Source organism: Accipiter gentilis, chromosome 26, assembly GCF_929443795.1.
Source record: "Accipiter gentilis chromosome 26, bAccGen1.1, whole genome shotgun sequence".
Lineage (NCBI taxonomy): Eukaryota > Metazoa > Chordata > Aves > Accipitriformes > Accipitridae > Astur > Astur gentilis.
In genome coordinates, this window is record NC_064905.1 from 18410841 (window position 1) to 18436794 (window position 25954).

General features: G+C 37.9%; 1 protein-coding gene across 1 annotated transcript in view; it reads right to left on the reverse strand.

Annotated features, from left to right (window-relative positions):
• SPOCK1 (SPARC (osteonectin), cwcv and kazal like domains proteoglycan 1) overlaps positions 1 to 25954 on the reverse strand; it is a 324902-nt gene that overhangs the window by 176240 nt on the left and 122708 nt on the right. The window lies entirely within an intron of this gene.

The window sequence follows — 25954 nt, forward strand, 5'->3', positions numbered from 1 at the left end:
AGAATGTTACCACAGGCAGGGTATATAGAACTATTTTCATAACAATTTGTTCAGCCAGGTATCAAGAGACTCTTTATTCCTACCTAGTGAAAAAGATTACAAAATGCTGGGTTTGACTGAACCTGACTAAATGTATATTACTTTACATAAAATGCCTTTAAAGAACTTAATGTTGAAGTTAGTTAAAGGTGGTGCAAAAATAAATATTTTCAGAGATCAGCATAATAATGGAAGTGACAAAATATAAACAGAACTTGAATTTCCATTAATCGGTGTATTTGTCGGTTTGCCCTTGCTACTAAAGAACAGCAAAACCAAAACACCACTGATTTTCAACTGTCTTTGATTTTCAGATCAGTAAGAAAGTTCATCTGGGGAGGAAAGCAAATTTAACTCTTTTAGCAGCAGGTTTACTACCTCTGGTTCCCCTTTCCAGGCTCCTTTTAAGTAGCCCAAAAAGTCCTGAGGGGGTTTGTGGACTACCTAGCTGAAAGCCACTATGTTACAGAAATACATCCTGCAGGTAGATCAGGATAGAAAAAAAACTATTCTAAAAGGACTAAAAATACAAAACTACTAATTGCAGAATGCAAACCTAAATGTTATACCCTTGATTTAGTGCTTACATATTATGATTTCTGATTTCTTGTTACAGAAATGTTTGACTTTCATCTGCTCCTCCCTGTAATTTGCCTGCAAAATTTCCATTGGAAAATTGATTTGATACATATTTTTCATTTTAGGACTTGTATCTGTAGCATCATCAGACTAAATTATTATTACCTATAGCAACACAATTCTCACATTTCATTTTTTCCCCTTCATAATGTATTTAGGGAAAAACTAGTTTATATGGATATGCACTAGGGCAAGGAGAAAGGTTTCATTTTCTTTTCCCTGGAGTGGGACAAGATACAAACTGGTTAACCACAAATATTTTACACATTAATTTTTACTAGTAGACCCTCTAATGCCAATAACAAATAAGTCCAAAGACCTGTCAGAGCTGTTAAAATTCTTTGAAGCTAGGTATTTTGATGGTGGCCATGTACAAAAAGACAGGCAATTCTGTCCTCTTTCTATTCTATGCCCAGCAAACACTTTTGTGCAGTTAGTATTCTCCACATTCCTACGTATTACCTGCTACATAAGGATATTGACATATATATGTTATGGGGAAGCTCTCTGTAACAAACCACTTTCTGTCTTTTTATCTAAAAAAGCAATATTAAGCATGAATATCATAACTGGATTACTTATTCAGCATTTTATTATACTCCCTTAAAATCTTACTGCCATAAACCAGGTTAAAATGTACTGATTATGATAAAGGCCCTTATTTGATTAAGTTTGCCACTGGTATTTCAGACTGAAGTCTTTTTCTACTGTTTTTTGGGGGCCCAGTAGACCTATACTTTCAAGCCTTCACATTACACAAAGCCCTGTATATAACCTACAGGCGATTTAATGCAATAATCTGGGAAAAATCTTCCTTCTGACAGTAAGAGAATGCGTTATAGCTGGCACTTTGGTGGTGGTATCTGGAGAATCTGGTATCTTTGCTGTGGATTCCTTTTGTGTCCTACTAATTAAATCTCACTAGAGTGCCTGCTTCAGTAGATAATTTTGGTTTCTATTCGTAGTCACTGAATGTATTAGCGTTTTTATGAAAAATGTACCCACTGGTTGACAGGTCATATGAAAAAGGATTTATTTGCTCACATAGCTTGTAGCTTGCTTCCAAGTAACTGATTTGTCCAGTGGAAATATTTTGATCTTGACAGGAATTCTAGGTTGTAGTTCATGGGAGACTCTGACCTTGCTGACTGTACTGGCTTCCAGCTTTTGTGTGCTGCTTTTCCTTTCTGCCTATTGCCTCCTTGACTACAGCTGCTTACAGCGATGCTGAAGGCAGAGATATCCCCCTAGACGTACATCTTGACAAGAAGTACTGTCACTGGATAGCAACTGAAGCCATCTATGGATTTCTTATGCATTCAGTAATTGCATGCCAAGAGATTTCTTTGTTCCTTATAGCTTTTTCTAATCAGGTCTTAACAATTAAATTCTCATTTTGCCTCCTCATGTGCGTGGCCACTATATGCTTAAACTCTGTAAGAAAATTTGGAATCCACTGTCTTTCCACATCTATACAATATTCTATCATCTGTTCTACACAAATCTGTGCATCCTATTAGTATTTTTTGCTTGCGGCACTGACGTTTGTCCACCTGCTAGACTGATCCCAAATGACATTCTTCAGCATCTGTATCTGTTGGCTGATGTCCAGTATGTGGTAAACTAAATTGCTAACATGCATTTTCCCTTCAATTTTCCCATCTGTAAGTTTGATCTCTTTTGCTGCCATTACAGCAAGAGTCCCTATGCTGGTTATTTTCCATTATCATGTTATTTTCCGCACTACCCACAGGTATTCTATTGTCTCTTATCTACTAATAGTACGTTTCTATTTTTACATTAGTTTTGTTTCAATACTTCTGTTTTCATGAATTCCCCAATGTAATGAATTATCTCTGTCCGCCTCTTTTATTCTCTGTGTTCAGTATGAGCCTGCTCACGAGAGTTTTTTAAATGTCTAGAGATCTTGATAGACTTAGGATGGATTCTCTGAATGCTCATTTGATCTCCTTCTTTGTTATTATTACTAATCTATAAGGAATTAACTCATCTTTTAAGATTTGATAATTGCATGAACAAGTCATTTGGTACAGCTTAGCTAAACAGTCCTTTAGTGTTTATTCAGGTCCTTGATTGCACAGGTTGAGTATCTTTCTTGTGACATTTCTGTGGTTCGCAAATATTCCTGGAGTGCTCCTAGAGCTTTGCGTGGAGCCCTTTGTTTGCTGCTAACTAATTGCTGGTGGTCTGTGTAATAGTACTTCTGCTCATGTTTTGTTTGCCTTTTCATACAGTACCCACTGTGATCTGAAGAATATTCAACAGTAAACACATCCTGTTTCATGTCCATCTGCTCAAAGACTGGAGTTTGGTATTTTTCCATTAATACTGTTTGATCTTTCTGGTTTGCTTGCTGGTATGTACCTGTAGGAGTAGCCTCACTTTAACGTTATATTCTCTCCTCAGCATGAGAAGAAGGAAGGATCACAACCATGCAATGTTTAGGCTTTGTCTTTTCTCCCCATAGAGAACTTTTCGTCTCAGCTTCAGCAGGCATGTTATCATACTCCCCATTGATTACTACCTAACATAATTCCCCCTGTTGAAAGTAAATTGCTGCTATACAAAACCCTTTTCCAACCCCCAGCAAGTTTCCCTTGGCCCACAGAGCCCAGATATTATGCTGTGTTTTTAACCACCATCTGCTGGTTCTATATCTGTTAATTAACTATTTACTCCTCACAGCTCTCCTATAACGCTTTGAATGAACGTTCCTCTGAATGTGGGGTTTGCACATACTGACAGAACATACACCTTAGCCAAAAAAAGTCCACACACTTCATCTGTCACTGTCACAAAAGCAGCCAATTACAAATGATCTGGCAAAGCAACTTTAATCTAACCTCTTTTTATTTTGCTTGTCATTAATTTGTTAGACCAAAAACATACAGTTATAGAAAAAGCGTTAGTTCACTTCCAAAGTAAAATCAGGAAAGGCAAGTAGCTAACAAAATCTTCCAAAAATCTGTGGAAGCTACTAATGCATATTTATACCTTTGTCTCTAAAAATGTTGCAGCCTAACATGAGACTGTCAGATTTCACTGGATTTGCTGATTGCTCATCTCTCTATATGACAAAGGAAAATCTTGATTTAAGGACATAAAGGCTGTCAGACAAGTCGATTACATTAACTGGAGATCAATGCTAGAAATATGGAAATTATTACAAAGGCATATGGAACCTTCCAGAGAGAATCAGAGCAATCCATTCCCAGTCCAAAATTCAGAAATATTCTACATGGGCTAAAATACTATTTGCATTGGATTTGGATGGGATTTGGTATAATGTGTAACAAGCACTACCAGGTGTTATTGATTAAGTGCATGTATATAAGCTAAGCAGATTTTCGGAAGTGCAGACAGTGTTTCAGATTTTAGCAAAATAGACATTCAGTGTTGTACCAGTGGTGGAACGATCCAGTTAAAAGAGGAAAGTGCAGCTAACCCTGATGTTAACATTTTCATTGGTTTACATTAACAATCTTTAGAAAGATTTTCTTCTTCCCCTTTGCTCCTACTTGCTCCTTAGGCTCCCGGCTGTCCACCTGCACGTGGGGCTATGTGGGGTTCTCAAGTTCATACACACGATCACTGCCGAGGTCTTGACTGCTGGCAGGGGATTTCACTTCACTCAAGATTTGACCTGCAAGACCCCAGCCATAATCCTACCTCCACGCTCAACTACATCTGAGGGCTGGTTGTTACAGTCTGGCTGCAAATGCTTCATGTTAATTGCCCACAATCTTTTGTCTTTCCCCCTTTAAATTCTGTGCAATTTTCTTCAAACCGATTCATTAACTGAAAATTGAATTTTGCAGTGACAACGACTTAGCCCTGACAAAATAAAAGAGTCAAACCTGGCTAAGCGTCATAATTATTTTAATAAATCTGAACTATGGGAACATTTTCAGAGTATGATTGCTCATTTCCAAAATTCATCTTGAGGACCCTGGAAGTCAGGAGGCAGAGTTTTAAAGATATAGATATATGTTAAGATCCTTATGCACTGCATATACAAGAATCATCATAATAATCTATTTAAACTCATATTTAAAAGAGTTGCTTCCCAGAGCAATTCCAGAGATGATATCACTAGAGATGATATCTTCTAGATAGAATACCTCCTAGAGATGACATCACTAAATCTGTCTTCAGGACCCTAAGTACCATTGGTTTCAAAACTATCAAGTGGCAGGCCATATTTGAAAATTGGACACAGTATCCCGACTCACTCCTAACAAAGTTTTATAGGCAAATCTTTCAGCTTGGGTCATGCATTGACTGGAATGTAATTCCCACAACCCGCGCTCTATTCCTGGGGCAGTCATTAGACATAAACTCAAAGAGTTGTGTCTGTTTGATGCAAAGCTTTCTATTGCTTTACTTTACCAAATCCTTAAAAATTTAAGATAAGCAACAAACATGCCTAAGGAAAAACTTTCATCATCTAAACAATTTGTCCAACAAGCTGCTTACATAAAATATGGGGGTTTTTTTAATAGGAACAAGGCTAGTAATGTTCAAGCTGGAAAATCATTCATTCCAAATGATGTGCACAGTGGTAGGTATTAAGATTTTTTGCAATACAAATCTGCGTGTTTCATGAATATTAACAAGAAGCTGTAAGAACAGATTCAGTGATGTATGATGTTGGAATGGAAGACAGCTCCAAAATCTCACTGATAGTTGCAAGGGGGGACTGGGGCTGATACCACTGGTCCAGATGGTTACACAGGTGTACAATTAGTTAGAAAGCTACATTTTAAAACGTTTCCTTTTCAATGGAAGGCTTTTGATGGTAAAGATAGTATTACTTGAATATAGTAGCTATATGATTCAAATTACTTGATCTCTCAACAAATGCTGCCTTTAGCTAAAGAATAACAATAAACAAATTTTGTATATTATGAAAACTGGGTATGAACCAGTAAGGTTTCTCTAAAACCATGCAAAGTTATTTGCACTTATGGAGACTCAGAGTAAAGTAGGTATAAAACCACTCTTGTTACTAACTAAGCCAAATCTCCTATATCATATCCATTTTGCACAGATACAGAGAACAGCCATTTCCCAGGAAGTGGAAATAAGGCCCATTGTTTGTTGATTTATCTCCGCCACAATTATAGAAAGAGCAATCCAGAAACAGTAAAATCTCCATCATGTTAAGACAAGCTTGATTTAGGAGAGCAAAAAGCAGCTCCTAGAGAACATTGCATCTCTTCCTATTGATATTCCTGTTGATTTCAGTGAGAGTGGTTATCATTCAAGACTACAGATCACAGCATCTGTCAAAATCAAGCACCTGAGTAACAATTTCTACCCATGAAGAGGATTATGCTCTCAGGGCTCTACTGATGAGGCATAAGGAGTAAAAGCCCCATCCCTTTTAGCTTAGCTAATATGATTGTATATGCATATGTTGACTCCTTTTATTACATATCAAAGACATTTACTTCTTTGTATAAGACTTGAAAGAATAGTTTTAGGATTTGCCAGCAATACCTTTTAAAGAACGGTTTACAAGAAAAACAGAAGAAATTACAGGTTTTCAGAACTATTCAGTGTATGAGCCTACAAAAGCTGAAGGAAGGATACTTTCACGCTACCTGAGAACAGCTGCTGTGCTGAAGTAACAACTTCCATGAAAATTTTTTTTTAAAAAATAATAGGAGAAAAATTTTGTTGCTGTCCATACAATCCAAATTAATAAAACATATCCTTAATTTGCGTGAACTTCTGAGGAAAACATTCCGACCTCTCCTGAAAACGAGGAGGGTCATACACGCACCTAAACTTCGTTAATGAGCAAGGTAAGGGAAAATCTGAACAGCATTTGCAACAGCTTATCTTTCACCTGTCCAGATAGCTGACCTTGGGATTCTCCAAGCACTGTTGGGCACACTTTTGCTCCTAGGGAAAGAGTACACACTTGGTTTTAGTTCCAGTAAGTACAGCTGTAACTTTGATCTTGACAAGCTCAAGCTCTACTTGTGTGACTTCTATGACAGATCCAGTAATTTGGCCATTCTCAAATCCTTCTCTGATTTAACAGAGTTAAAATGCAGGAATATGCTGAGAGATATCAAAACAAAGCCTCTACCTCAGGTAATGGCAATTTATGGAGTGGTCCTAAACCATGCTATGATGTCTGTTTACACCATAAACTACTAGCTGATAGTGAAGGTCACATCAGTTAAAAAAAAATAATTTCTCTTCTACTCACCCAAGTGTCCCCAAGCCATTTTAAACTCACTAACTGCAGCTGAAGAAAATAGAATAAATCAATTTTCAGGTTTGCAAAATATTTCATCTTTTCCTGTAATGACATTTTGTACCTCTGTCCATTCATGATTTTACAACTCATTAATGACTATTTTAATGTTGCTTAAGCTTCCACGACTTTTTCCCAGTGCCAAAAAACCACTAGAATACAGTTTTGCTCCATGAAACAGTTTTGGACTGATAGCAGCCAAAACGCAGTTGCCAGAAAACTCCTATAACCCTTTTTTCAATGTTATTATCATGGCTTCACAATTTTACTGCCTCCCTGCCGAAATATTCAGTGTGCACTTTTTAATCCTTCATGCACCTGAGCAAACAGTTCCAGCAACACAGAAGATTAATAAAATGCTGAACAGATTCAAATGGCTTATATCTTACTCATATTCTGATAACTTGCTTATGCAGTCATCTTAGGTCATTCCTTATCTTTTTACAAACAACTTGAAGTTATCCATAATGCTGCTTCTCCTTCTCAACATTGATCGTACTTATGTTTTCTCTATTTTTCATTAATTTAATCAAATCTGAGTAGACCCAAATGATCAGGAGTTTGATTAACTTTGTCACTTAAGCAATGTTTTCATGGTAGGTTTGGAGCTGATCTTCCATCATGGAAAATGCATTATGAGCATTACAGCTTTCATTCAATAAAAGCCTGCTGCCAGAGCTCAAATACAAATAAAACTTTTTAAAATCAAAGGCTCCATTATATCAATCATTTCACTGGCTTCTCTCCAGGCCAACAGCCATTATTTATGAATAATAAAGAATTCTTTTCACTATATTGTACAGTTTTAATGAAGAGAGTTGTTAATGTCTATGGAATAAGCAACAAAGAAACCCAAACTCTTTCATTTCAGTGGAAAGGTTTGGACTTTTGAAGAATTGTAAAATAATGATGTGCCCGTCTTGCAGCACATTTCAGCAGAACATCAGCAGCTCTTTTCTATGAGAAACCCAAGAAAAAATGCCAGACTAAATCAGTGGCAGCAGATCATTTTCCTGCTATGTGAATGTAATCCATCTATTATTGCCACAGTAAATTGGGAACTGTTTTCTTTCCAGCCCTCAACACTATGCTTATCAGATCTTCAAATGACAAATTAATATGTCCCCATTCTGCAAACCAGGGAAACATTTCTGACATATTCAGAAGTAGGTAGCTTTGAATAGAGTGAACTTCTAGATTCAAGGCAACTATAGAGCCATTGTTAACCCTGCTGCTAATGTTATACAATCATTTAAATGGACTGCAATTGATTTTGAAGAGATCAACACATCAACTACCAACCACCAATTTTTATCTTAGCTCATCCCCTGTCTGAAGACTCCTGAAATGAAGTAGCAAGGAAATTTCTCCTAGCACAGTTTTCCAAGCTTAGTGAAAAGCTACAAGTGAACATCATATGGACTACACAAGAACCACTGTTCTGACACCGCAGCCTACAGAAACGCTACCAAAAAAATTTTCTATCAGCTCCATTGGCCCAGCCATGGGACAGGTTACACACTGCAATGGGAACAGATGAAGTGGGAAGAGAAGAATTCTATTGAATTCCTTAATAAGAAAGTTCCAAGACCTTCATTTTCAACAGCACCAAGTACCCAATGTTCACATCTATTCATTTGAAGTCCTGCATGTACATCGGTTCTGGAATTTCCAACAAACTGAAGAACCAATTCACACTGAAAAAGAACTTTGATTTTCTTGTTCTTTCCACCTCATTCTCCTCCAGGAAGTTTAGAGACATGGCAGAGTCTATAAAATGTTTACAAGTGAAGAATCATGGAAGTCAGTGGTTCGAGGTGTTTATGCACAATCCAAAATGCAAAATGCATCTGTGCAAAATACACAAAAGGAACAAGTGTCCTGAATGTTTTACACTGATTCCAATGAAGACTTTCCAGTAAATTCAGCACAAGATACAAAGGCAAAACAAAAAAGAGTATATTTTACAGACTTAGTAGATATACCGAAACCCAACATATTATCACACCTCCATTGTTGGTTTTTTTTCTGAAGGCTTATCCAAGAATTTTTTCTCCCATTTTGTCCCGAGTTGTAATACACAGTAAAGTAAATATATGGTAAAATACACGGTAAAGTATTTGAATTTGATAATTGGGCCCCAAGTTAGAAGAAATACAAATACTGTTTCCTTGAGTGCCTTTTAGATATTTGTTTTACCTGAAATTTTAAGAGCAATGAAAAAATTGCAAGCTTTGAACTTTCTCACATTCTGGCTGCCCTTGTTATATGGCAGGAAAATGACCCGACACTAAGAAATTAAAAGCCTATCTTCCAACAGCCATTTCTGAAGTTATGGTTGCTAGAGGACACCAGGAAATACCCTTGGAGATGTGAATCTTGCCCAGACCTGTTCAGACTTATGTATTTACATATTTATCACTTGGTGATCTGTATTTTGACAATGTATCTAATACATGCCAACTGAACTAGCCTGCCTCACCACAACTGTATCACTAGAAAAATTCCCTAACTCCCAAGTTTCTATTACGGGGAGAGGGGGGAAAAAAATAAATAAATAAAAAATCACAGCTATACTTGAAAGACACATAAATGTAGAAAGGCAAGCCATACTTTCTTTCAGCAAAGCAGTACCACTTCGGCCATGCACTAATTACATGGCATTTGAGGTGACAGAAACCTCTAAAGTTTTATTTGGGGTAACTAAAAGGTATTTGAGTTCACAGGGAATGTTTTCTGTAATTTAAATCTACGGCTTACCCCAGGGCTGATTTATTTCTAGAAAATTAGTGGTATTTCTATATTACAGAAAAAGTGCTGTTTACAGAAATTAATTAACTAAAGAACAGACAGAAAGAATGCATCTTACGTAGAAGAATGTGGGGAATCTGCATGGAAAATTAGAGCTCCACGACTAAGAACTACTTCTTTTAATGCCATATCCATAATAAATGAGTCAAATACCTCATACAAGTACCTTATGATACCTCTGTATATCACTCACTACATTGCCCTAAACGTTACAATGCATATGAACCTCTTCAATTTAAGCTGGAAAAAGTATTAACGTTCCTACAAAATCCCATATAGAAATATGTCTGTCTCAATACTGCACCTATTCAATCAATGTTGCCATACTATCACTATTTCTAATGAAATCTTTCTGTCTTCTTCTCCAGCTTTTTTCCATTCTTCTCTGTTTGTTGAATCCAATTTTGGGCTCATGCTCAAGATTATTTGAGCAGAGACCAGAGTTTTCTACTTTTACTTATCACACTCGGTAGTAGCTTGTGTGAGTAACCTCTGTTGGGCTTTTGAGTGGAAAAACAACGAGGCAGAAGTTATAGATTTACTTGAAAGTTAAGGAAAAAATGAATCAAGATATGCTGGATAAAGTCCAAGTGAGTTGAAGGAATGCACAGCTAGGGCTGGGAAAGAGAACAGGGTTACATAAATCAGGAATTAGAAAGGCTTAAGCTGCTGCAGATCTGAAGTGTGAGTTACATGCTGAGTTTTGGCAACCTGACTTAGAATGAAGAGAAAACAGAAGTGAGCTGCAACAAACCAGAAGACGGGTTTTTTTTGCTTTTATCATGCCCAGAACAAAACAATGATGGATTAAGAAAGCAATAATGAGGATTTGGAAAGAAAACAATGAGACACAAACATCAGTGATGAAGGTAGAAGCATTTAGCAGGCTTAAAAATATTGGTGCACTGAGACCAAGCAAAGCAAAACCAGGATTTACTGTCTCTAATAAAAATGTACAATTTTATTCTGTATCTTAGATAAAATTAAAAAAGAGAAGGATGTCTCTTTAACAAGCCAGGGAATTCGCCTGTGAGAGATCTGAGATTCTGGACGGTTACTTGCGCGTATCGTCAAACTGAAGCATTTCACAAAAGCAATTAGTAATCTCTTCACTATATTCTCTGATGGGGAAACTCACAGGACTGAGGTGGTCACAGCATGGCTTCATCTGAACCCAATAATGAAGAATTCTACAAAGTGCCATATAAAGCTGATGGAGTGAACTGATGCAACAGATAACTGAGTATTAATGTCATATGTATCTGGTCTCTGGGGTACCTTAACCAAAGAGCTGCAAGCAAAAAATATTCTGGATTTAATAATCAGCAGTTTCAAGTGCTGCATCTCTAATGATCTGATTGCAAAGCATTAATGCAGTTGTGTCCATTTCTCCCCTTTCATAGCTCAGCTGCTTATAAAGAAATCAAGTGTAAGTTACTATAGTGTAGTACAAGGATATGGAAAAACCTGTTGAGTTTAAGTATCATTAGGACATTTCTCAATCAAAGTAAGTTTTTTCTGCATAGAATGCAGTTGCAGCAAATCATGCCTAAGTGGTAGGTAGCAATATATAAAAGTCAACACAGCTCCTTTGTTATGTAGTTAAAGATGCATTCTCGGTATTTTTGAGAGGAAAGGAAAAGATTTCCAGAAACCAAGGACAGTTATTTTGTTGGACTATATGAAGGACTAGATAGGCTTTTAAAGTAAATTAAGAATGTTAATCTCACTAAAGACTGTGTCACAAAACCATTGATCTACTCAAGCAACCAAAACCCTCATTCTGATTTCAATGTTGGGATTTCAGCTGAAGAGCTATAGGCCTGCACAACTTCAGAGAAGTTGTAACGAGGTAAAAATTGAGTGATTACCAGAGTTTCTCAACATTTGGTAATGTCAACAATTTGGCTACAGATATGCAATTGGTACAAATATTTTGACTCAAAAATGGAGAATGTATAGGAAGCCTTGTAAAATAACACCATAGAAACAACAGGAAAAACTTAATTCTGTCTTATTTCATGTCAGTTGTAATTAATGACTGAAAAGTCACCAAGCTTGTGTAATTCACTCTGAGTAAAGAAAGCCGAGCAGATCATTTCTTGCCCACTCACCTTTTTAAGGCTGACCCTACAGTCTCTCCATGCATGTAACTCCTACTGCAGTCAACAGGAGCTCTGCATGGAAAGGAGGAGTGATACTGATGCATAAGGTGTTCCTGAATCTAACTGATGGGAAAACATACAGCTTTAAATGTTAAGCAACTGAGGGAAGATATGTTAATTTTTTTAGAACGTGAATGTGTCACAATATGACTTTTATGATCACACACACACACAGGATCTGAACCCAAGACCATGAAAATCAATGGGAATCTCTTTTATTTCCATGCTTTTCTGATTAGACTCGCAGCAGTTCATTTAATACAAGATATGAAACCATTTACAAGGTTAATTTATGTCCACTTTTTTCCAAAGTGTACACGCTGTGCAGTATATAATGCTATAAAACAGAATGTGTTCATAATAGCCAGGCCAATTTGTAACAGATTCTCCGAATCTTTTTGCAGAGGTAATATCAATTCCAGTGATACTCTTCATACCTAAAATGTTGGATATTTCAGCTACTAGTAATGCTTCTAAAATTGGAATGAACTTTTAAAGTGCATCTACTGTAACATTTATCTTCTGCTATCAATATAGGATGCTGTGAACTATTTTGCTAGATAGGGCTAATAACAGCCAGCTGAACTAGAAGTGACTTTGCAGCATAGAGGTGATAGAATGTACCTTCCTGTGTGCACTTTATCTGATTTCAGGTCAGTCAGTTGCTTTTGATGGGTAAGAAACACAGGTTATTCTGCAAAGCTTCTCAAAATAAAATATTTAGTACTGTCCACAGGCTGAGGAGTGATAACAAAAAATGCAAGCTTGAATTAAAATTGTGCTCAAAAAGAACGAAAACTAGCAATGCTGAAGATTTCTCAAGACAACCCTATCAGTTGCTGCACACATTTCTGTTCAATTATACCGCCTTTACTTCAGAGTTAATAAAATTCTACTACATAATCCTTCTTTATGGAGATTGATGGACATGTTTCATGCTAATGCCTTCTTGAGTTAGTAAGCCTTTATTTGCCATGTCAAGGCAAAAATGATGGCAGGCAGCCTAGCAGAAATGCCAGCGCATACTTTAAAATGTCATTAAGCTGCAGACCAAATTAAACTATTGACCAAATTAAACTGTTTACCACACATACCATCTACGCCTTGCTATTGTTAAAGGCTAACATGACACCACATGGGGATCAAAGTGCATTTTACATAACTGACACTCAGACTTCACAGCAGAGGCGATATGATAATGTGCCTACGCGAGGAGCATTGACGTGTTTTCCCCATCCACTGGACTAGCGAAAAGAAAACTGGAAATGCAAAGAAAAGCATCAAATATTACTGAAATATGATTCACTGCAGGATATTTGCATTTGATTTTATTTACTGTACTATCCTGATTTGGAAGTCTGCTGGCACAGAGAAGCTCTAAAGCTGGAAGGATTGGCCACAAAGAATATTCTGGTCCCTGCTGGTACAGAAACTGCAGGATCCAGTGGTGCAACTGCCTACCACAGCAAAACCATAGGCTGGTACTGACTCCAACGATCACATACTATTTACCCATAGCTCCAGCCACAGCGGTTCTCCCACGGGCAGCACAGACACAGGGGCAGTACACAAAGGACACACTCTCAAATTTGTTTTATGTACTGTGATATGTGACTTGCATTTTTTTGTTCTATGCCTGTTGCAGCTATCAGCCTCAGATAGTTGATTTTCCCTACACGAAATATCTCTCTTGTTGTTAAGAAGTTTTCAACAGCTCAGTTTCTGATTTGAAAAAAACCAACCTCACAAAACCACTTTGACTTCTTGTTGTCACTTTGCCGGTACTTAGGAACTAGTATTTTGCTCCTAATGGCCTTGATTTAGGTTCAGGCACTATCAGCAGGAAAGATACTCAGTTCCCAACAGTGAGAACAAGGCTCCTGGGTTTTGGCCAGTCTGATAATCACCTTGCCAAACAGAACAAACATTACCCTGGATCAGCATCCTGTTCCCATGGATCTGTGAAGCTGGTACATCTGTTCCTTTCCTAGGAACTGCTGGGCAGGCTTAGAGCCTCTGGAGGCTCAGTCCTCAGAGAATGTAGATAATACCAGGATAACTCAAGAATAACTGCTAAACAGGCAACATCCCTCCCCAGCCCCCAAACACCAACAAGCAAAACCACCCAGCCAGCATAAAATACACTGAAATGAACACAGGGATCCAAGGAGTTTTATTTCATTTTTTTACGTTAGTCTGTCTTCACATGAGGGACTTTTTGCTAATTGGCATGATTCCATTAAATGAGGAAGTATTTTGAGATTAAAAAACAGAGATCAACTGTTTGGATAATGGAATGGGGAGCAAGCAGGTTTATAAGCCACAAAAATGAGGGAAGGAGCTGTCATGCTCTGGAGGTTACAGTGAAAAATGATCTTGAGAAATGGGAGGAATGAATAAAGCAACAGTCAGTATACACAAAAACAAAGCAGCATCATTACAAAGCACAAATCAAAGGAATAAACATGAAATGGGCATTGACTAGGTAAAAATAACACAAAACAGGATCCCAGAGTGTCAATGGACTGCAGGCTGAATAGGAATCAAAACCGTCAAGCTGTTGCAAAAAAGTAAACTCTTTTTACCGGAGTGTATTAGCAGGAAAGTCTTAACTAAAACATGGGACATAATTATTCTGCTCTATTAAGCATTGTTGACGCCCTCAGATGGAATATGGTTCTGTCTGGGTAAAAGTATAAACAAGATACACAGGGTAAGAGGATAAGACAAGGATAAGAGTTCAGGGGGGAACAGTAAAATTGATAAAATTTTGAATATGAGTTGTAAGGAAATGAAAAAAAGGAAATAGATTGAACTAGTCGAGAAAGGAAAGACGCAACAAGGGAGCCATGATATGTCTTGAAATGAGCAAATGCTTGTCATAAAGCAAGCAGTTATCCTTGAAGATTGTTCTCCATATCTATGAGGACAGAACAAGGAACAACAGACAAATTACAGCACAGGGGTTTTGGTGAACTATTGGAGGAATCTTTATGAGGAATCAGACTACCTTCTTCAGAAGTTTATGATTAGCCTGGGCAAACAATTGTTAGAGCTATATGACCTCTTTGAGACCTCTGTTGGGGTTAGGTCCAGCAGAAGGATTGGGAAGAGAAGATGAAAGCATTCCTTTCTGCCTTTCTGGCCCTGGACAATCACAGGTTCTGCTATTGAATTGCTCTCCTTGGGAAAGCAGTGGGAAAGACCATCCCCCAGGTCACTGGGAAAGAATATGAAAAGCAGGGAGTCAAGGTAAAGAGTTTGTTTCTGGTGAGCTGGTTTCATGTGATAGAAGTTTTTGTAATTGGAAAGAAATAATGAATTTCTGGGAGCCTAAATTCTTAAGAGACAACTAGATTACAAATTTTCAAGATAAAAGCACAATGAGGAATGTGCTGATTATCCTTGAGTAATAAGATTCTATCTAGTTTGAGTATGAACGTGACACATCCTCATCCTCATTTTCCTGGTCATCTTTAGGTATTTTAACTCTAAATGTGAGGCACAGAGGCTCTGGGGAATGCATGAGGGATATTTATGTGTATTTACATGCAATCACTGTTTGATAGTTGTATTAGAAATCATTTTTCTGTGACTGACTCTAGCTGCAAAAACTACTCAAACCTTTCTAGCAATGTCTTACTTCTCTAATTATCCAGTTTTGTTGAACTTGGTTATAACCCCATTGCAGGGGTACATTAAAGTAAAAACACTAACACATCCTAATATGACAAATTAATGAGAATATGGCCAATGCCACTATATCCATCTACAGAAAATGGCACACTGTCAAATCTAGTGACAACCTAATAAAGATACACATTCTTCATTTTAGACAACATTTGGAGTGACAATTATGGTGTAGAAGAAGAAAAAAAAACTTTGAGAGAAACTGTGAACACTATATTTTGCAACTGAAGGAACATATTAAAATAACATATTCTCTTGGCTACTTTTCTATTTCTCTATAAGCAAATAAGGCAGGTTGGAAAAATGATCATTCCCATCAGGAGGTTCTGAAAAGACATAAAATAGATTAAACCGCTCTTGTCTTTGTGTTTGAATACAGAAGCAACAAAAAGTAATTTCAGTTCAGAGAAGCTGAAGGTAAACAACAGTAATCTTCAGTTTCATTTTCATTCTGGCAGGTCTCCTCACTGATGGTTTACTCTTAATTGCTCTTCTAGTTACCTAGTTGAACATAACTGCCTGAGATCATATTTAAACAAACTCACTTTGTTTTCTTAACTCCTGCAGGACCAACCTTATTTTTTGGCCCTAGAATGTAACAGTTCTGACTTCCAGGAGTAAAACATCAACCTTTTAGCTCACCTTTTAAAACTTAGTATTCTTAGCATTACCATTTTCTGATTCCACATAGACATGCAATGACAGCAATCCTTTCTTTCATGATTCTCAGTTGCCCTACAGTCACAGAAGCATCTTGCTGCTCCCTAGTCTTGTCTTTCCCTTTTTCTCTGATGACTTTAAATATTAGAGAAAACACCAACTATTATACCCACAATGTAGTGGCTAATCCGATCCGTCTGATCACACACCAGCTCTTATAAAAAGACACTGGCAAAATATTAATGGGAGCAATCAGCCCTACTGATGTGGAACACATCAGCACTTCCACATGAGTGAGAGGGTTCCAAACTGAAGCACTAAGAAAACAGGTCATAACAGTTGGGATGGAGAGAGAGCAAAACATAGTAGAATAAAAGAAAAGGCATAAAAGGCAGAGAGAACAGCAATGTTCACAGAAGCCAGAAGATAAGGAATCAGAAGATGCAACAGAAATTCTGAAAAAGTTAAGCCAAAAGCCAGACCCAATTCAAAAATTGATGTGCATAAGAAAGTCTTATTCTGAGATTCAACAGGGACTTTTTGTCTCTGAAGTGGTTCACACAAACTAAGTACTCTTCACTGTAAGGTTCAATAGTAGTTAGATTTCATGAATTTCCAGTGATATGAAAACTGTACAGAAGAAAACCAAATAGTATCACACGACTGCTAAATTCAGGATAAAAACTGGTACTAAAGGAAGAGAAATGTTACAAACAGATGGAGGATGAAAATTAATATAGACAAAACTAGACTGTAAGAGGAAGAAGCTGTAAAGAGACCGTTGCACTCCCCCCCCCCCCCCTTTTTTTTTTATCTTGGCTTTCCTAAAGGGAAGGCTTTTATAAAAAGTAGAAATTAATACCATGTTCCGTGGGAGGAGCAATAGGAAGAGACTACAGAAAAATCCAGTAGTGTAAGGCTCTTATGCAGCATATCTTCCTGCATCTTTGTCTTGCATCCATAGACATAGTGGCACCCGCCAAGGACACACAGGCAGTATCTGAAGGTACTTCCAGTATCATTCGTTCAACATCAAGGACAGAATATTTTCCATGCACTCCACTGCTATTAATAGTTGATTCTTTTTTTGTTTCACAGTCCTCCCACTATAACTAGCTCATATCAGAACAATTTTGCTCTCTTCCCTTCCAGTATTCTCCTCACTTCCTTCATTTTATCTCCTTTTTGGCAATAACTTTTTCTCCAAGTTTTCTTGTCTCTTTTAATCTCTTCCTCACCAATTCCTCCCCATGGATCGCTCCCATTTCCATCTTCCTATTACCCTCCCCAAAACCTGATCAACGTATGCTCCTCATTTACTCCTCTCCTGCTGTTCCTTTTGCACACTTACCAGTCTGTAAAACTCATCTGTCTGGCACTGCTCCTCCTTATGGGCTGTGGAGTGGAACCTAGCATATGAAAATACCCTATAGTGGCTGCAGGTCTAGTGAAAACAGTGTATTTATTTGGAGCATAGTCCCTCCCGGATGCTTTATTGCATCCTGCCTTTTACCCTGAACAACAATATCTCCCCTTTTCTCCCTTAAAAAACTCCATAGTCAGTCTAGTTAATTTTGAACCAAACAGAGTCAAGATGAAAGCAAGGATCTGGGTTGAAATTCTGCCTCCACTAAGATAAATGACAGCATTCTCATTGACTACAAAGGGGCCTGATGTTAGAACATATTAGGCCTGTGAACTTTAAATCCTACAGGATTACACACAACAAACAGTGTCAAAAAGATTTCATCACTTTTTTCCTTATCAATTTACAGAAATTAGTTGCTGAAGGGTATACAAAAATGTAGTAAGTTTTTCATCTGAATGAAACATTGGATAGAATTTGCATGATCAGACTCCAAAGTTTTCTAAAAATTCACTTGGCCGTAAGGGTGAGTCCAACGGCACAAAGCTGAAAAAGCTGAAGGACCATCAGCAGTGAGTAATAATGAAGCCACTAAATGGATGTGGGGCAAACAGGAGGTTTTCATCCTCAGTGAAAGTTTGTGGGTACTGATCAGTAAAGGGCAGGATGGGTATGTGGCTGAGGAAAAAAGTGAGGCTGTTAAATGGTAACTGGTTTATCAGTGACTCTTGCTGTCCTGGTTTCAGGACCTGGAGATGTTCTTGTCCCCTTTTTGCCCACTGGTCAGTCAGTCTGCTCCCTCCTTTCTGTTAGTTCATAATTATCTCAGTATTGAATACTGATTATTAAACACTGAATCTTGAATCCTGATTTAATACTTGGGACAGTCAAGGTGGCAGAACCTTGGAAGGATGATGGACTACATGGGAAGAGGAGGGATGGAAACAATTTTTGCAACTGTTTGTTTTTTCCCCATGAGTGGTTCTGCCAAAACTAAGAGAGTAGCCCTAGTAAAGAATTATAGAGCACACAATTCATGGAGGTCACACTCACATGCACTTAAACTAAACAGAAAAGAAGGGGAAAAAAGAAAATTTTATTATTCTAATTACATGCACAAGGAACTAAAACTCAGTTTTTATGATCTCATCTCAGGTTCCCACACAGCTGACATTAGAGCTGGAAAACAAAACTTTATCTCATAATTCTCAGTCTAACTGTTCATGGAGTTAGGGAACGGATTCACTCACAGACATGAAGGCTAGAATTCACTACTAGAACATCTAGTGTCATGGTCTGTGTATTGTTATGAGAAAGTCCAGGAATGGGGATTTAAATAATCTTCTATAACTTTCTATGGCCATTTTCTATTATAAAAAAGGTGCACAATTTAGTTGCACTCTAAAAATGTAAGTGTAATTTCCAGACTGAATTAATCTAGGTTTACTTTTGGCAGTTGTTTTTACAATTTTCCTCTGTGAGATTAAAGATGCTTTAGCAGTCAGAGTTTCCTTAGAATGAAGGAATTCATACTACACAATCTATCACCTTACAATTTGCTTTTTTATAAACTAAACCTATCAAGTGGTTTAAGTAAAAGGTGGCTGTGATGGTACTTTCCCTAACAGATGTGCTACAAATCTGGCAGAAAGATGATGATCACAGAGGACAGATTACTACTGTATGGACATTCCAGGGATGAAGCATATTTACTTCTCTCTAATAGGCAGGATCCTTAAGTTATAGATGAGTTTTGCTAACTTTCCAGTACACCCAGAATGAGACAAAAAGGTTTTGCATACGAGAGAAGAAAAGAAGTGGAACACACAAGCAGACCAGGTAGAAACAAAATTCAGACACTTTATATCATGGTCCCAGCTTGTTCCTAACTTGTTTAACGTGATTTGCATGTATGGGAAACATCATTTGCTACACAAGCAAATCGACCACAATCAACAAACAAGAGTTATTAATGTTAAAGAAGTAGTAACAAAAAAAAAACCAACAACCAAACTATACAGGAGTTTGCAATGCATTAGGGATTTGTGCTATACATTAGTGAACCTGTTCCACAAAAGTAACGGTTTTGGGGTAACTGCAGGCAGAGATTAACTGGATCCAGTGTTCCACCACTCTTTTACCAGCAGTCTTTCCGTTCAACTCATCCTCACAGGTTGCTGTTACTGGAGTGAAGACATTCTCAGGCAGCCTCTGGTTGTATCCAGAGTAGAACAACATATAGAAAAACATATCCACCCATTTGCTTGCCTCTTGCACGTGGAAGGTCTCCCTCAAGATGACCATGGACCAAACTCGACTGTTTACCCATCAAGCATTGTGCATTTATGCCTTTATACCAGGAAAATTCAAACTCTGCTCACTGCATGACATCTAGTTTATAGACAGCTTTTGGTGCCAAGAATGTCTAATTGGTGTGCAGTTGTACCCTTGTGCAAACCATTAGGAGGAAATTCTATGGCAGCGAGGGGATGTACAGAAAAGTGTGGAATTACCTGCACACCCGGTCTCCTACTCAAGTGTACTAACTCTGCCAGTCAGCAGCTGAATTGGACTCTTCAGACAAGAGCAGCTTGGCACAGAAATTTCAATCACAGTATTGCTGCTCAGAGTCAGGTTTAAGTAACAGAGTTATTCTTTGTCATATCAATGATTCACTTGTCTGCAACACAGCAGAAGTCAGCCCTCCATATAGCAAAGAATTTTTGCCTTCCTTTCTTTTATTTAATTTGGTCCAGGAGACCATACTATCTCAAACTGCACAAATCAAAGCACATAAGCTAAATCATCACTAGCATCTAGTGATTCAGGGAGAGAGGTGTGCACACTGAACACACATAAATCATATAGGAGTGATATCCTGCAGGCAAAAGGAATGATTTTGGGCATGTACAATACTTTAAAGTTGATGCTAAAATCTTCCTGGTAATCCTCATGCCTTCCCCCCCCCCCCCCCCCCCCCCCGCCATGTATATCTACTATTATATTCTAAAGGACTTCTTCTCTAATAAAATGCCATAATTTAATGCACTGATGGTAATGCTGATTCAATTTTCTGCTTGCATAAATATCTTCTAAATACATATTATTAAAAAAAAATCACTGGGCCTAGGTGTAAAAATCTGTACTTCTAATCATCTATGTAGCCAGAATTAATGGTCTAGTAATAAGTGTCATTTGATAAACTGATCTATCATACCTTATCTGCACTACCATAGCATAATATAGGCATCCACTAGTGAAACATTAAAAAATAAAAGATCTGTTGGTTCTGAGCATGTATTAAAGGATTATTTAACCAGATGAAAGCAACAAGGGTAAAATTATTTCAAACAATGCGGAAACACCGTTTGTTTCAAACCGAAAAATGGAGATTCTGGTGAAGAGCACAAGGAATACAAACAGTGGGTTGCGTTATTTATGGAAGATACAATCCTGGGAAAAAATCCAAAGTGCAGGAAAGAAATTCCCAAGTTCTCTTTAATTTTACATGCAATTTACACTGAAGAAAGATTAAATATATTTTGTTCAAATGCTTGCACATGAATGCAAATGTCTAACAGCAGTCAAATAAAACATGAACAGTCATATACAACAGTAAGAATCTACCACTGGCCAGATCATTCCATTAGACTGACATTCTTTATGTGTCTGAATAATTACTAGTCCAGTTTAAGAAAACCTGCCTGGATTTCATGCCTGGAGCATTACAGCTGGGTGCACACATGAAATCCTATCTCAGTTCTCTGCACATTCAAAGCATACGAAACAAGATGGAACTATCGAAGAGGAATGAAAAATGAAGAGTACATGCCCATGCTTGCAGTCAGAAGGGTTAGGTTTGGCCTAACATAGACCTTTGGAGACGTGCTTAAAGAATCTCAGGTGCATGACAAACTGTTGATTCTGGCAATTCTGCCAGCTCCATGATACCAGCAGTCAACAAGTCCAAGGGGATGGAACAGATTACAACCCTCTTCAGACCAGTAACCCATTAAGTAACATGAGGTGAAAAAGTAGGGAAGAGGAAAGTTATAGATGTAGTTTATCTGCCCTGATAGTATCCTAAATTTGTTACAGTCCCAGTTGCACGTGCAAGCTTTATCACTGGACTGCATAATTAAGATCTTAACACACACATATGCTCCAATGTCCAGATGCCCTAGCACTAATGAACTGGGAGCTATAAAGCCTCTGCCATGGTCCCTGGAAAACATATCAACAACTCTTTTTGTATCTTGGGGGGATGTGACAAGAATCTTTCAAACTGTCTAGCTTAACTGGAAAGAACAGAATTTAAAAGTGCCATTTCAAATCCTACTGCATATCATTCTTGCTCCTCTGATCCTGCCTATTTGCAAAACCAGCACCAAATACGTTCACCTCCATGCCCACGTATACATAGATTGTTCCACACATACATAAAAACTCACAGGCATGTACACAGGTGTACCATCATACACAGAGGATGACCTAGTTCCTAAGCACGTGGTTTCTTGCTATCTGCTGTCATGAGTTTAAAAAGCCCCATTTTGATCAGTCTGAGAAAGGTTAATAAGGCTAGTAAATGATCTGTAAGGAAGAACTAACAGATCTGTGGTTAAGATGACAGCACTGAAGGGAAATGTTCTATGAATGCTTGTTGTTATGAAAAGGACACTAAATTTAAGGTGGCACCCAATTGTTTGTCACGTCAATGGCACATAACACAAAAGTTTTCAATTCAAAGTTCTGAACTGTAAAAGGGATGTTCAGGTTACAAATTTCTAATGGCTAAGAGTACCAGAGGAGAGTACCAGATAAATTGCTGGGGAGACTGTGGAGCGTCCTGCACTGAAGGTCTTTAAGAACACGGTTAATAAGTGTCAGGAATGATGCCGCTACGGTTGATGCTGCCTTGGGGGAAGGGGTGGATTAGCTAACTCCTTGAGAGTCTCTTGAGATAACGTCACCCCATATAATTTCCAAAGTTTTGCAAGTTTAGTGGATTGAGGAAGTGATGAACTAATTATTTATGTGAAAAGATTCTGATAGGATGATATATCTACTAAACTAAGATTTTGCTGGATTTATAGTTTGTTCTCTGCCATTTTCATCTCTAGCAGATGAGGTGTGAAATTGCTTCAGTAGAAGGACGCAGCACATAACAGCATCAGACAGCATTTAGAAGAACAGAACTAAGACTGTCAAACTTCAGAATCATGCTGAGCTCATCACTACCGCTGGATCTGCAGATCCCTTCTTTACGGCATATTTGCTGGGAAACTGTCGAAGTCAGAGATCTGGTCACATGCTCATTTTTTAATCGTTGGACTATTGGTATTTTTTCAGTCTCTGCTACGAAGTAATCCCCTAGAAAACAGTGCTGAAGAGCAAAACTGCAAAATGGGACACACGCATAATCCTTCTGCTTCATGTGCTTTAGTCACTTTGAAACTTCTTTCAAATCCATGGCCTTGTAATTCATAAGCATTTGAAGAATGAGGCCAGATACCTCAGACTCCATCTTATTATCCACAGCTTAGTCCACTCCTGCTAAAATAAGTATGCCCACACGCATACGAGAGAGACAAGAAGGCCACCAGGTCACAACTCAGAAGTATACCTCCAGCAGAACTGATGAAGAGATGTGCGGCACTGCTGTGACTACTGTGTTAAAGGAGGGCAAGAGATGAGAAGGTGGCTTCCTAATCCCTCAAATGTTTTAGATATTTCTACCAACATTATCAACACTGCTTTTGCACCTTTGTACTTCTATCTGCCAGAGGAGAAATGGGCTAAATCCACAAGCCAAGATAAACAATTCACCTAAATTTAAAAGAAGAAGCTAATCTGGCCCAAATTTACTCTCATAATATATGCTGTCTGTATGGATAGGAAAATGCACATGATACTAAAGCTCATTAGCCAAGTTTATGTCAGAATAACTGAAAAAGAGAAATGTCCAGTGAGCATGCATTTTCCATCCAAGTAATGCAAGTCTAAGCTAAATTTAAATTACTGTAACTTCACTAAGGAGCCTGCACGTAACTGAGGGCAGAATTTGACACTGATGTAATTCTGCCTTTGTGTTCTACCTCTTACTAATCCGTTTTAAATCTATTTGTCATACACATCTCCCAGCTTTATAAGCTTAAAGGAATTTCTAGTACTTCCTCCGCTCTCCCCAAAGAAAAAAAGGATGCAAAGGAATTAATGAATTAAGATTTAATGCCCAACTTTAATTGCCAAGACAGGGCAATTATATTATAATTCATTAAAATAAAATCCATTCACCACACATATCCACAGTGTAGGCTCTTTATGTTTCAGACACATCACGTAAATTCATGCTGCTCAATGGAAAATAAATGTTACTACTAATTTTTATTAAAATACTAGTTAATTCACATCTACCATAATTGAAATACAGGACAAAATGTTGTTATTAGCTTGCTACTACAGACCATACAAAGATTTTAATGAACTTTTTTATTTAGTCAGCATGCTGAAAATTAATTTCTCAAACTAACAGTTCTTATCATTGAGGAAATTGCCTACATGTAAGAATGGCATCTTATAATTATTCAGTGCCTTAAAAAAAAGCACGCCTGTGAATATTTCAGACTTTAATTTTTAATAATTTCCTTTTGAAACATCTTATTGTGCCAATGTACTGGACAAACACATGGATAGAGATACCAAAATAGAATTTAATATAGACATCCCCCAAATTAATAAAAATGTTCTCATAAAAAAAAACTTTGTTCTAGACATACCTTAAAATCTTCCCTTCTTGGCCTCTCCACTGCACAGAAAGCAGTATTTCCATCTTGTACTACCTTGCTCCAGCAACCTCCTGAAACCCCATCTCTTCTTTCACTGAATACTAACTAGAAGTGAGATAAAAACTTCATATCTTAAGGTCTGGAGAGTCTGGATTCAGTATTTTAATTCAAAACAATAATTTTTAATTTAAAAGCTGCATAGAGATCACAGAATTCCAGTTCTTTCAGAAAAGCAAGCAAGGGACTTTTTTCTCTTTGCTAGATTGACAAAACAGACAGCATACTAACGGACAGGTAAAAATCAGCTATGCCAAAGGACTGTCACACAGCAAATCCACTATTAAACTATCTGATTCTTTTTCAAAGTGTTAAACATTATCTACTGCATACTTCATTTTCACTTCTCTCAGCTCTCTCTTTCTTCCTCCTCTCTTCCCAACTCAATGGAAAACAGTAAAAGTGACACTATCATAAATTTCCAGCTCCTATAGCCTTCACCCCAAAGTGCTTTTTTTCCCCACTGACTACCTGGTGCTTTGCCATATTCTTAGCTGGGTAATTTTCTAATACTCTGGCCTTCACAAAGATGATACAAATGCTTAGAGGGGTGTGTTCCAGGAGAATCCTGCCGGTAAGGGACACCTGTCATGGTTATTTAATGTCACACAACTCCTCCGAGTTCTTTTCTTCATTTGAAGGCCTGGCAGAATTTGTTGTTCTTTAATGTTTCAGAAAACATGGGTAAAGCAATTTCCAAATATCTTGTGTTGGTGTATAAACTAGTATGAGCTCTGCCTAATTAGCATAGCTGTTGGTGTAAGCCTGTGAACCTGTATTGTCTATCCCATCCTATAACTAAGGGAACCAAAGAATTTTTGGGGAGACTCAGAGGGAAGACACTCCGGAGGGAGCCAGAAGAAAGGGGAATGTGAGACACTGAAAAGAATCCAGGGCCCTGCACCAAGACTATGCACAGCATAGCTGGTACCACGATGCGAATCCACTCGACCCTTCTGGACTGCAGCATCCTTCCTGCAAAACAGGGAGGTCATGTAATGAACTACAACAACAGCCTGCACAACTTCTCTCCTGGACTGCACCATCTCTTCCACAAAACATGGAAGTAGTTTCAAGCATAAAATTCACTCAATTTGAGCTTCAAAACCGGGACAGGATCCTCATAAATTTAACCAGCATTGTGCTTTTGACCTCTTCTTCTCTGGGGAAGTTGAGATCACAGTGTCTAGAAGAGGTCCACATATGCATCTTGCCTTCCTGGACAGGATCTGTGCAATGTCTGATTCCACCTAACTTTAGCCTTCTGAAAGTGAATTAGTCTTACCTAGACCTCAAAGTTCCCTAATCCGAAACAGTTATTTCAGTGTCTGCCACAAAGACAAAACGGGCAACTACCTCAGGCTAGGCATCTGGCTTTTGGACAGCTGTGCAGACGAGATGAAGTTAAGCAACTATGTTCTGTTTAAAAGTACAGCCTGTGAAAAGGGAT